We start from the raw sequence: 14,207 nt of genomic DNA, 5'->3' as shown, positions 1-14,207 counted from the left end.
CACACCCCTATCACTAATATACAGTACCAGGAGTAGGCTCTTTCTTCAACTGCAAGGGTCCGATCCGAACTAGGGTAAAACTTTGCCTCATATTACCATCCAGCCTAACAGCCAGGGATATCCTACCGAATGATATGATGAAATCATATCTGCCAACTACTAAGAGAGAGGTGTGTCGGGGGGGCAATGTGTGCGAGAGAGGCCTAAAGACAATGTGCGTGCGGAAGACACGTAGGCACATATATGTGCGTATAGAGGGCTAGTAGAGACCGTGCATGTGTATATATGCATGTGAGAGAAATAGTGTTTTCCAACTGAGATTAGTGAAAAGAGTGGTACATAGTAGTCAGAAAGAGAGAGAGAGAAACAGAGAGAGCATGTGCGTGAGACACCCCGACACCCTGAGAGAGATTGTGAGCATGTGTGAAAGAGAAATGCTGATGCATATAAAGTGTGTGCACTTATGCGTTAGATAGAGATATATATAACGCGTTTGTGAGAACGGGGCGAGGCATAGTGCATCTACGTGTAAAAGGCGGTTCTATGCATTAAATTAAAATATAAATGGCATTATTATTTTTGGATGAGATCATGAATTTTGCAAATTGCGTATGGACGAAAATCGGTCTATCGGACACCCATACTCTATTGAATTCTAGCATGTGCATGTGTTTATTTCATATTATCGATCCATAGAGTGAGAGCGGCTTGAAATACAGGCAATGGATGCTTTTGCAATTCATATATAAACATTAATTAGTGCACTCCATGTTGTTAGTGTGAAGCACTTTATACATTTGTCACTTGCATGGATACATTCCAAATTGCTAGCTACGAAATAGAATACATGTCGAATTCAACATAAAGGGGGTTTCGAAGATTCGAATTCATAGGAAGTGCATTCATCCATTTGAACCCGAGATAATGGCATTTTTAAATCAGATGTAAAAGGGGGCATCAATCTTTGTTGTGAGTTTGAACATGCTATATATATTCATACGCATATCTAACTTTTTTTTGCAACCAAGGAGATTATATCTGGAACCATGCATGAACTGCGGTAAGTTGCATATTTTTTAATATATACTCGTGTACAATGTATATTCAAATGTACCCCCTCCATTCCAAAATAATCGTAGATTTAGGATTTTCAAGAGTAAAGATTTGTGAAGTTTGACAAATCCTGAAAGTTCAATTCAAGAGAACCGAAAACGTTAATGCTTCTGCTCCCAAATATTGAACAAAGCGCCAAATAGGCCTCTGGTCACCCGAAACCGCGCGAGACTAATGTTTTGGTGGTAGGAAATTACTGTCCTGACTCTGGCCCATGTAGCCTATCGGCCCGATGTCCAAAGGTCTAAACCGGGGTAGGTTTGTAACTTCACCAAGACGCCAGTCTCAACCGCCTTCGAGAAGCATTCATACGCCGTGGGCGCCTACCCATGCGCCGGCCGAAATCTATCCCGCCCACATTTGGGACACCTGACATGACTGTCCTACCCCCAACCCGCAATATGTCCAAAATTTTAGATGGGGCCAAATTTTGTAACTTTCCTCAAATTTCAAACAAGCGCGTCTCAAACCGAAACATTGTTCCCGTTAGTTCCCCGCCTCCCTCCGTTTCCCTATTCATACTCCGTGGGCGCGAAAACGCCCTCTCCACCAGCCGCGAAACCCCAGCCTCCTCCGTCCTCCACCCCATAGCGGCCAATCCACCGCCGCCCTCCTCCATCACGCCGGAGCCGGTACCCCGACGTCGTCGTCCAACGCAACCGCAACCGCAACGCCCTCAAGGACTTAGCAGCTGAAGCCGAGGCAGAGCTGCCTCCATGACGCCGACGCCGACGTGCGCCATACCAGAACCACTCCGACCACGCCATCCTGCGCCTCACTGCTGCGGCTCCACTGTCGCAACCGTCCACCGCACAGGAGCTGTTCCCGCTACGCCGTCGTTCGCCACCTCGGATCTGCTTCCCCGCCGCCGACAGACGGCCACCGCACCACACTCAACAACTTGGCCATGGGTTCGTCCAAGGCCGCACCGTCCTCCACAACTTCTGGTTTCCGGCGAACAACAAGAAGATCGTCGGAAAAACAGAAGGAGGACACAGCACTGCCAGCAGAAAGAGGTACTCCTCTTCCCTTATTCGTGCAAATCTTACGTCTCCGCTCACACCGTATTCATCCCACGAAAGAAACTAGTTGAGCGCTTCTTACTGCATCTTCTTCGTGATACTAAATGCACAAGGTTTCCTCCCTTTTACTATTTCACCTTTGCTAGAGGTTAGTTGCCCGCCTAGATTTCAATTCAGGGTCAGTCGAACCACAATTAAAAGAAGCAGCACCCGCTTAGGCGCGCGGAGCACCTAGTCCGCCTGTTCCCCGGGGAAGCGGCGCATCGGTGTCTATCATAGGGGTGTGGGGCGCAGGAGCTGCTTGCGCCCGATCTGGAGGTCGGCGGGGCTTGAATGGATGGCCGGGGGGCGGTGCCAAGCACGGCGGTGCGGTGAGGTCAAGGGGAGGGCGCAGGCAGGGGAGGAATACTGGGTCGGTGGTCGCTGGCGTTTCGAGGAAGATCGTCAACACTGACTGGCTGGAGGTAGATGAAGGCGATCTGCCCGTTCTTTGTACATCGGACGGTGCAGAAAAATTGGACTGACCTATTTGCTTTCAGTCGACTGTTATTTTCATAGAATCCTGTAGTAATTTAGTGTGCCATGCATGTTGTAGAGCTATCATATGTCTCCCGTCATTTATTTCTCACCGGCCTGCTATCTGCTACCTTTACACTGTACTAATTGTGCACACACTTCACCCATAATCACACTATTGTTTTTTTATGCATGGGTATTTCAGACTCTGACGCAGTGTTGATGAATGCAGAAAAGAAAAGATAGAAGTCGCTCCAGTGTAATTCGAAGATAAGCACTAAGCGTTTCAGCGCTCTAATGGGTGCAGTGTCAGCAGTTGGAGACAGTAAACGTAGCTCTGCAGTTGATGATCTCAATTGCCACACACAACCATCCCAGGTGCTTGCTTTAACTTCGCGCTGTCAAATGTGGTTGCATGTTGCATATGGTGTCTAGCTTGTATTGCTTCCAATTTGGTTAAATTGCATCTGCTTACTTTACACATTATACCTTTGATAATGACATGCCTTCCTATTTTTGATAGATACTACATATGTCTATTAACCATGTTTGTACATCAAACTAATGCTCTTTTGTATCCCTCGTCAATCACTTATGATGAGACAGTCACCCGAGTGGGTTACTGTGAGATGCCCTACTCGTTTAAAGAGTGCAGTGTCATCCTCCCCACATGATTCTCAAGAAACAACAAGGCTAAATGAAGATAGTCAACGTAGCTCTCTAGTTGATCACCGCAATTCCCCCACACCACCATCGCAGGTGCTTGCTCTTACTTGGCAGTGTGATATGTGGTTGCATGTTGCATATGGTGTCTACCTTGTAATGCTTCTAATTAGGGTAAATTGCATCTGCTTAGTTAACACATTATACCTGTGAATATGGCATGCCTTACTGTTTTTGGTACATACTACGTCTTTCTATTAACCATGTTCTTACATCAAACTACTTTTCTTGTGTATCCCTCATCAATGCTCCTAATTTGTTAAATTGCATCTCCTTAGCTTACACATTATACATGTGAATATGACACGCCTTCCTGTTTTTGGTACATACTACATCTGCCTATCACACCATGTTCTTACATCAAACTACTGTTCTTGTGTACCCTGCGTCTATCACTTCTGATGAGACAGTCACGCGCGTGGGTTAATATGAGACGCAATACTCTTATAAAGAATGCAATTTCATCCTCTCCACATGATTCTCAAGAAATAGCAAGCCTAAATGAAGATATTGGACGTAGCTCTGTACCTGAAGACCGCACTTCCCCTACACCACCATCACAGGTGCTTGCTCTAACTTCGCAGTGTGATATATGGTTGCATGTTGCATACGGTGTCTAGCTTGTAATGCTTCTAATTAGGGTAAATTGCATCTGCTTAGTTTACACACTATACCTATGAATATGACATGCCTTCCTATTTTTGGTACACACTACATCTATGTGTTAACCTTGTTCTTACATGAAACTACCTCTCTTCTGTATCCTGCATCAATCACTTATGATGAGTCACCTTTATTCGTTGCATATTGCATATTATTTCTAGCCTGTTGCCATGTATTGCTTCTAATTTGGTCAAATACATTTGTTAGGGCACCCTTTTAATTTGGCAGAGTGATATTGGTTTCATCTTTCATATGGTTTCTAGCTTGCATCGATTCTAACAAGTTCAAGCACCTGTGCTTAGTTTACACTTTATACATCATACACGTCAATATGTCACGCCGTCCTGTTTTTCATACATATTCCATCCTCCTATCATGCGGCTGCCTTACATGAAAGTAGTGTTCGTTAGTATCATGCATCAATGAGTTTTGAAGAGCAAATGTTATTCCTTTTTCTTATGGGTTTGACTTGACAAGGAAAAATCAAGAAAGAGGAAGGAAAAGAGTAAGGAAGGCGATGATGGTGGTCCTCTGCAGCAACGTAAACGGAGCATCTGTACCGATTCTCCTTCTACTGATAGTGCATTACAAGGTCCAAGTCTCCGCTCCCCTACTCCACCATCCAAGGTGCTTGCTCTAACTTGGCAGTGTGATATCTGGTTGCATGTTGCATTGCATGTCATCCAAGGTGCTTGCTCTAGCTCGTATTGCTCCTAATTAGTGTAAATTGCATCTGCTTAGCTTACACATGATACATGTGAATATGACACGCTTTCCTGTTTTTGGTACGTACTATATCTGTCTATCACACCATGTTCTTACATGAAACTACTCTTCTTGTGTATCCTGCATCAGTCACTTATGATGGGACACCATTAAGTTGGCAGTGTAATATTGGTTTGCGTCTTGAATATGATTTCTAGCATGTATTGCTTCTAGTTTGATGAACGCCACCTATGACAAGACAGTTTTAACTTGGCAGAGTGATATTGATTGCACCTTCCATATGGTGTCTTGCAGTGTTTCTAATTTGTTGAAGTGCCTTCTGCTTAGTTACCACATCATAGGTGTGAATATGTCAAGCCGTCCATTTTTTCGTACATATTCCATCCTCGTATCATGACTTTGCCTTTCATCAGAGTAGTGTTCGTCAGTATCATGCATGAATGAGTTCTGAAGAGTGAATGATATTCCTTTTTCTTGTCGGTATGACCTCACAATGCAAAATCAATAAAGCTGGAGGAAATTGGCAAGGCATTGGATGATGGTGGTCCTTCCGAGCAACTGAAACGGAGGTTCTCTACACATTCTACTCTGCCATCCTCCCAACAAGATTCGCAAGACAACACAAGGCTAGACAGTCAACGTAGCTGTGTAGATGATGAGCACATCTCCCCTACTCCACCTTCACAGGTGCTTGCTCTAACTTGGCACTATTATATGTGGTTGCATGTTGCGTATGATGTCTAGCTTGTATTGCTTCTAACTTTGTTGAATTGCATCTGCTTACTTTACACATAATGCCTGTGAATATGACATGTGCTCCTGTTTCTACATCAGACTACTATTCTTGCATATCCCGCATCAGTCACTTATGATAAGGCACCTTTAAGTCGCCACCGTGATATTGGTTGTATCTTGCATATGATTTCTAGCATGTACTGCTTCTAATTTGTTGAAACGCCATACAGTTTGAACTTGGCAGAGTGATATTAGTTGCATCTTTCATATGGTGTCTAGCTTGCAGTGCTTCTAATTTGTTGAAATGCCTTCTGCTTAGTTACCACATCATAGGTGTGAATATGTCACACCATCCTGTTTTTCGTACATATTCCATCCTCGCATCATGTGTTTGCCTTTCATCCGAGTAGTGTTCGTCAGTATCATGCATGAATGAGTTCTGAAGAGCGAATTTTATTCCTTTTTCTTATCGGTTTGACTTCACAATGCAAAATCATTACAACTGAAGGAAATTAGTCCGGCAGTGGATGATGGTGGTCCTTCGGAGCAACTCAAACAGGGGGTCTCTACAGATTCTACTCGGCCATCCTCCCAACAAGATTCGCAAGACAACACAAGGCTGGACAGTCAACGTAGCTGTGTAGATGATGAGCACATCTCCCCTACTCCACCATCACAGGTGCTTGCTCTAACTTGACACTATTATATGTGGTTGCATGTTGCGTATGATGTCTAGCTTGTATTGCTTCTAACTTGAATTGCATCTGCTTACTTTACACATAATGCCTGTGAATATGACACGTGTTCCTGTTTCTAGAACATACGTGTACATGATGAGCACATCTCCCCTACTCCACCATCACAGGTGCTTGCTCTTACTTGGAACTGTTATACGTGGTTGCGTTTTCCGTATGATGTCTAGTTTGTATTGCTTCTGATTATGTTGAATTGCATCTGCGTAGCTTACAACTTATACATGCAACGATCACTTACCCATAAGACACATTTAACTTGGGACTGTGATGTAGGTTGCATCTTGCATTGTCTTCTAGCTTGTACTGCTTCTAATTTCTTGAAATGGCACTTACAACGAGACACTTTTTACCTGATAGAGTGATATTGGTTGCATGTTCATATGGTGCCTAGCTTTCATTTCTTCTAATTTTGTTGAAATGCCTTCCGCTTACTATTTTTTCATACATATTCCATCCTCCTATCGTACGTGTGAATATGAAACGCTGTCTTTTTTTGTATATATTTCATCCTCCTATCCTGCGCTTGCCTTACATCAAAGTAGTGTTCGTCTGTATCATGCATCAACCAGTTATGCAGAGCTAATTTTATTCATCTTCTTGTGGTTTTGACTTCATAAGGCAATATCAGAAAATAGGAAGGAAAAGAGTAAGTTAGGGGATGTTGGTGGTCCTCCGCACCGACGCAAACAGAGACTCTCTAGATTTGCCACTGCTACTGCTAATGAAGTTGAAGTCCCAAGTCTACATGATGAGTTCATCTCCCGTACTCCACCATCGCAGGTGCTTGCTCTAAGTTGACAGTGTGATAATTGGTTTCATGTTGCATATGTTGTCTAGCCTGTATTTCTTCTATTTTGATTAAATTGCACCTGCTGAGTTTATACGTTATACATGTGCATATGACATGGCTTTCTATGTCTAGGATACACTGCATCTATCTATCATACCATGTTCTTACATCAAAGTACTGTTGTTGTGTATCCCGCATCAGTCACTCATGATTGGACGCTTTTAACATGGCAGTTTGATAGTGGTTGCATCTTGCATTGATTTATACGTTGTACTGCTTCTAATTTTTCGAATTGCCACTTATGACAAGACACTTTTAACTTGGCAGAGTAATATTGGTTGCATCTTTCATATGGTGTCTAGCTTGCATTACTTCTATTTTCTTGAAAATCCTTCTGCTTAGTTTGCACATCGTAGCTGTGAATATGTCATGTCGTCCTATTTTTATTACATATTCCATCCTCATACGGTTGTCTTACATCAAAGTATTGCTTGTCTGTATCATGCATCAATGAGTTCTGAAGAGTGATTTTATTCTTTTGTGTTGTGGGTACAGCTTGACATGGCAAAGTCAAAAAAGAGCAAGGAAAATAATATAGTAGGGAGTGCTGTTACTCGTCGGGTGAAACGGAAAAGGTTCTGCTGTCGAGATTTTGCTGGTACTTATAGTGCAGTAGAAGGTCCAAGTCCACCGGGTAAATCTACAAACACAGTATCACCTGCTCCACCAGCTGCAGCATCCGCTTCAACTGTACCAGCATCTCAACCAGTTACTCGTTCGTTTGCTCCGGAACTGGCCAGTTCCCAAGCTGCCTTCACACCTAACACTACTTCCGAAGCACTGCTGACACAACAAGACTTGGCAAGATCAGATGAACCTCATGAGCATCAACACCAAGACGGTACCTGACCGAGTCAAGTTGCAGTTGCATGCTCCTATATATGTACTCTCACAGTTTGATGTACACTAACACTTTCCATATTCGTTGTTGAACTAGCACCACGGCGCAAGCGGAAACAGACATCAGGGATAATGCTTGACAGATTAACAAAATCTAAAGGAGGAAGAATGGAGATCCATTTTGAGGCAGGTTTAAAAAGGCCACGTGATGCTACAGAGTCAGCCAAGTTAGTATCAGAGGCAACCGTTGCCGTTAGGTGTCATGGACGTATCCTCCCAACGTGGATCTAGTACAGGAATGAGAAAGACAATATCCAGTTTAACACCTTCCTTGACCATTTATCCGTAAGTAATGTTATTCATCACAATTAGTAATATTGTCTTGCTCTGTCCCATACTTTCTAGCTTCCTCCTAATAAGACTCACATTCTTTTTTCAACAGATGAGGTTCAAGTTGGATACGAAAGATGATGCAACTAAACAAGCATGCACTCATGTTTTTCAGTCTGCTCTGCGACAGTATCGGTACCACCTTAGAAAATCTCACTTTGAAGGCAAGGCTAACAATGAAATTGCCCAAACATCTCCAGTGGAATATATTACAGATGAAGACTGGACAACCCTCGTTAAACACTGGTCTGATCCAAAGTATCAGGTAGGCTATATGTACTTGATCAGACCACATATTGAACTTGTATTTATGTATGTGCCTTACAAGTGTATCTTCTTCTAGGCTAACTATTTGAAGAACAAAACCAACCGTTCTAAAGTGAAATTCCAACAGACAACAGGATCTCGTAGCTATATTGCACACTGCGAGGCTCTTGTAAATAGCTGCTACTTCCTTCTTTTTTTTGTGCCATATTATCGTATCTATATTGACTTGTTCCAAATACAGAGGAAAGCCCGTGCGGACCAAAAAGAACCTGAACCGAATGCAGTGCAAATCTTCAAGGATTGCCACACCAGCAAGATGAAGGGCATGAGCACACCAGTTCAAGCCGCTGTTGTAAGTCCTTACTCCTCTTGCCTTGAACTGATTGGTATTGTGATGTGTTCATTTAACTACTTGGTTTGCAGCCAATGTCAGTTACTCTGTTCACTTTTATTCACGGTTGTCTTAACGTATCATTTCACCTTACATGGTTTAAAAGAGATGAAGGATATTCTTTTGGTCTTGATCTGTAATCTAGTTGTTATGTTCACGTGCACACACAATGATAAAATAGCCTGTTTGTTTTATATCTGTTTTCCCATGATATGAATGATGTCATACTATGTTCATCCTACTTTAAACCATGTCTCTTTATCCTTAGATGTCAACGATTGTGAGGAAATAGACAATACAGTAGGCATGCTACATGGACATATGTTCCGAAAGTGATTTTATTATGTAGTTGGCACTACAATACATGCTAATGTATTACAGTAGTTCACCAAAATAAGTTATGTATAAACGTTTAACCTACTTTTTTTGTTTTTGTCTCATTAGTAACTTATCTCGTACACTAATCTACAAGTTCAAACTTTCAGGAAGCTATGGAACAAATGATTGAACAGCCACAACCACCTGAAGGTGACGAGGCTACTACAGGCACAATGTCACCTCTTGTTGCAGTGCGTCAGTATCTCTCCACTAACAGTGCAAAAAGCACCTTCCTGCGTAATTCTGGGTTGGTTGTCAAGGTAACCTTGTCCAAATCGCCTACTGAACAAAATCTTCCTGCTAGACAGAGTGATATATCTGTGCTCCAGACACAAGTCCAATCCCTAATGGACGTTGTTTCGGAAACAAGAATAGTGGTTGAGAAATGTCGTCAAGATATGAATGGTTTTGAAAACAGACTATCAGACATTCGCTTCGTTGTTCAAGAGCAATGGCGGAAAAAAGATCGTGCTGCTCCATCAGATTCTACAGCGTGAAACATTAGCACTCAGGTCAAATGATATGTGCTTCTATACATCTAATGGTGCTTTTATCTGGAAGGATTGTAAACTTTACGCCAACAGGCCTTTTGTTGTATGGTTGGAATTTATTTTGTTGTGATACAACATTTATGATGCTGCCTCAGGCTGCAGTAATTACGACGCTATTTTTGTATAGTGTAGGTTTATCTTAGTAATGTATTCGGCTGAAAGCTTCGTAGGAGCCCAACATGCCAACATTCGTGGGGCCCATTCCAATTGGGCTAAAAACGATTACGGGCCGAAAATTGGCATGTAGCCCACTAAAAATATCTGGGCCTAAATCAGCATAAGCTTTCATATTTTTCTGGTAGGCCTGTGCCCATAGTGGGCCTTTAACAGGCCTAAACATAATTTGGGCCCTCAGTAAAAATAGGCCGTTTACAGGTGTAAATATCTTGAGCCCATAAAAAACATGGGCCTTTAATAGACCGAAAGTGAGATTGGGCCCTGATTGTGCCAAATAACCCACTGGACTTAGCAGGCCGAAATAGTGGCCCATTTACGATGCAGATCTTTGACAGGCCGAAATTCGGACGGGCCGTAAATGCACCGACCTAATACACGGGCCTTTAACAGGCCGGAACTTTGGTCGGGCTAGATTATCGTCATTTTTATATGGGCCATTAATGGGCCCGATATGACGTTGGGCCACATATGGCCCATGGTTTACGTCCGGCGTTAACAGGCCGAAAATGACAACAGGCCGAAAGTGGCCCAAAGCTATAGTGGGCCTCTAACAGGCCGAATGTCAGACATGGCCGAATATGACCCAAATCCTTCACGGTCGTTTATGGGCCGAAAGTTTTGTGGCCTTAAATGGGCCCAAATGAAGCCGGACCTTTAACAGGCTGGAAATACACCGGGCCATAATTCGGCCCAATTACTTAGCGGACTGTTAACGGGCCAGAAGTGACCATGGGCCGCGTTGATGACAAGTTTAGGACAGGCCGTTGACGGGCCGATTTGACAGAGAATGTTGGGCCTTTAGCTGGGCTGGCCCATTATGGTCTGCAGAATCTTGTGGGGCTTTAGCTGGGCCGGCCCATTGTGGTCCGCAAAATCTTGTGGGCCTTTAGCTGGCCGGCCCATTATGGCCTGCAAAATCGTGTGGGCCTTTAGCTGGGCCGGCCCATTATGGTCCGCTAAATTTTGTGGGCCTTTAGCTGGGCCGGCCCATTATGGTCCGCTAAATCTTATGGGCCTTCGGTTGGGCCAGCCCATTTAAACTTTGTGGGCCACTTTTGGGCCGGTCCACGTGTCAACATATCATAGGCCCATCTCGACCGTTGGATGAGTGACACATGTGCCAACGCGGATCTGACGCGTGGATCCGTCAGCCAATGAGAATTTTACACGTGGAAAATCGGCATTGGTCGTGGCTGTTAACGGGTTATCGGATCCAAAATCCGACCCGATAGCTTAATGGCGTTCCGTTACGGTGGACGCCACGTGTTGGTCAACCTTGACAAAAGCACTTCTGTGACGCGTGATTTATCGTCATGGAAGTGGACACTTCCGTGATGATAATTTTGGCAATGTCATGGAACACTTCTACGACAGCACAAGTATGACTATCTTGATTCTGTCATAAATTTGTCATGGATGTACATGCATGACAGAAAATGCGACCTACTGTGAGAAACACGTATCATCACGGAAGTGTATTTTTTTATAGTGAGGGGAGCTATACGCGAGCTATTGATCTACAACATAGATATGCTAATACTATCAGGACTAAGTTCACGATAAATTAAGTTCAATTAATCATATTACTTAAGAATTCCCACTTAGATAGACATCCCTCGAGTCATCTAAATGATTACGTGATCCAAATCAACTAAACCATGTCCGATCATCACGTGAGATGGAGTAGTCTTCAATGGCGAACATCTCTATGTTGATCATATCTACTATATGATTCAAGTTCGACCTTTCGATCTCCAGTGTTCCGAGGCCAAGTCTGTACATGCTAGGCTCGTCAAGTTTAACCCGAGTATTCCGCATGTGCAAAACTGTCTTGCACCCGTTGTATGTGAACGTGGAGTCTATCACACCCGATCATCACGTGGTGTCTCGAAACGAAGAACTTTCGCAACGGTGCATACTCGGGGAGAATACTTATACCTTGAAATTTTAGTGAGGGGTCATCTTATAATGCTAGCACCGTACTAAGCAAAATAAGATAAACATCACATGCAATCAAAATATGTGACATGATATGGCCATCGTCATCTTGTGCCTTTGATCTCCATCTCCAAAGCACCGTCATGATCTCCATTGTCATCGGCTTGACACCTTGATCTCCATCGTAGCATCGTTGTCGTCTCGCCAACTATTGCTTCTACAACTATCGCTAACGCATAGTGATAAAGTAAAGCAATTACATGGCGATTGCATTTCATACAATAAAGCAACAACCATAAGGCTCCTGCCAGTTGCAGATAACTTTTACAAAACATGATCATCTCATACAACAACGTATATCACATCATGTCTTGACCATATCGCATCACAACATGCCCTACAAAAACAAGTTAGACGTCCTCTACTTTGTTGTTGCAAGTTTTACGTGGTTGCTACGGGCTTCTAGTAAGAACTGTTCTTACCTACGCATCAAAAGCACAATGATGTTTCGTCAAGTTTGCTGTTTTAACCTTCAACAAGGACCAGCCGTAGTCAAATTCGATTCAACTAAAGCTGGAGAAACAGACAACCGCCAGCCACCTTTATGCAAAACAAGTTGCATGCCTGTCAGTGGAACCGGTCTCATGAACGTGGTCATGTAAGGTTGGTCCAGGCCGCTTCATCCAACAATACCGTCGAATCAAAATAAGACATTGGTGGTAAGCAGTATGAATATCATCGCCCACAACTCTTTGTGTTCTACTCGTGCATATCATCTACGCATAGACTTGGCTTGGATGCTACTGTAGGGTAACGTAGCATGCAATTTCAAAAATTTCCTACGCTCACGCAAGATCTATCTAGGAGATGCATAGCAACGAGAGGGGGAGAGTGTGTCCACGTACCCTCGTAAACCGAAAGCGGAAGCGTTTGACAAAGCGGTTGATGTAGTCGAACTTCTTCTCGTTCCGACCGATCAAGCACCGAACGTACGACACCTCCTAGTTCTGCACACGTTCAGCTCGATGACGTCCCTCGAACTCTTGATCCAGCAAAGTGTCGAGGGAGAGTTCCGTCAGCACGACGACGTGGTGATGGTGATGGTAAAGTGATCCGCGCAGGGCTTCGCCTAAGCACTACGTGAATATGACCAGAGACGTAAACTGTGGAGGGGGGCGCCGCACATGGCTAACAATGTTTGTTGTGTGTTCTAGTGGTTAGGGGAGGAGAGGCAGCCAAGGGGGCGCCCCAAGTAGGAGGAATCCTACTTGGTGTCCTTCCAATTCGGCCTCGCCCTTTTCCTGTTCCTATTCGGAGTAGGAAGGGAAGAGGGGGAAGGGGGAATCCTATTCCCTTTTTCCTTTCCTTCTTCCCCTTTACTTCTCCAATTTGGCCAGCCCATATGGGGTGGGGCGCACCAGCCCCTTAGTGGCTGGTGTGTTTCCCCTCTTGGCCCATTAGGCCCATATAGCTTGCCGGGGGTTGTCCGAAACCTCTTCCGGTGACCCGATACGTACTCGATACCCCCAGAACACTTCCGGTGTCCGAATACTATCATCCTATATATGAATCTTTACCTCTCGACCATTTCGAGACTCCTCGTCATGTCCATGATCTCATCTGGGACTCCGAACAACATTCGGTCACCAAATTACATAACTCATATAATACAAAATCGTCATCGAACGTTAAGCGTGCGGACCCTACGGGTTCGAGAACTATGTAGACATGATTGAGACACCTCTCTTGTCAATAACCAATAGCAGAACCTGGATGCTCATATTGGTTCCTACATATTCTACGAAGATCTTTATCAGTCAAACCGTAATGACAACATACGTTATTCCCTTTGTCATCGGTATGTTACTTGCCCGAGATTCGATCGTCGGTATCTTCATACCTAGTTCAATCTTGTTACCGGCAAGTCTCTTTACTCGTTCCATAATGCATCATCCCGCAACTAACTCATTAGTCACATTGCTTGCAAGGCTTATCATGATGTGCATTACCGAGAGGGCCCAGAGATACCTCTCCGATACTCGGAGTGACAAATCCTAATCTCGATCTATGCCAACCCAACAAACACCTTCGGAGATACCTGTAGAGCACCTTTATAATCACCCAGTTACGTTGTAACTTTTGATAGCACACAAGGTATTTCTCCGGTATCCG

This window comes from Aegilops tauschii, chromosome 1 (assembly GCF_002575655.3).
Source record: "Aegilops tauschii subsp. strangulata cultivar AL8/78 chromosome 1, Aet v6.0, whole genome shotgun sequence".
In the NCBI taxonomy this organism is placed as follows: domain Eukaryota; kingdom Viridiplantae; phylum Streptophyta; class Magnoliopsida; order Poales; family Poaceae; genus Aegilops; species Aegilops tauschii.
This window is presented reverse-complemented; position numbering follows the sequence as displayed.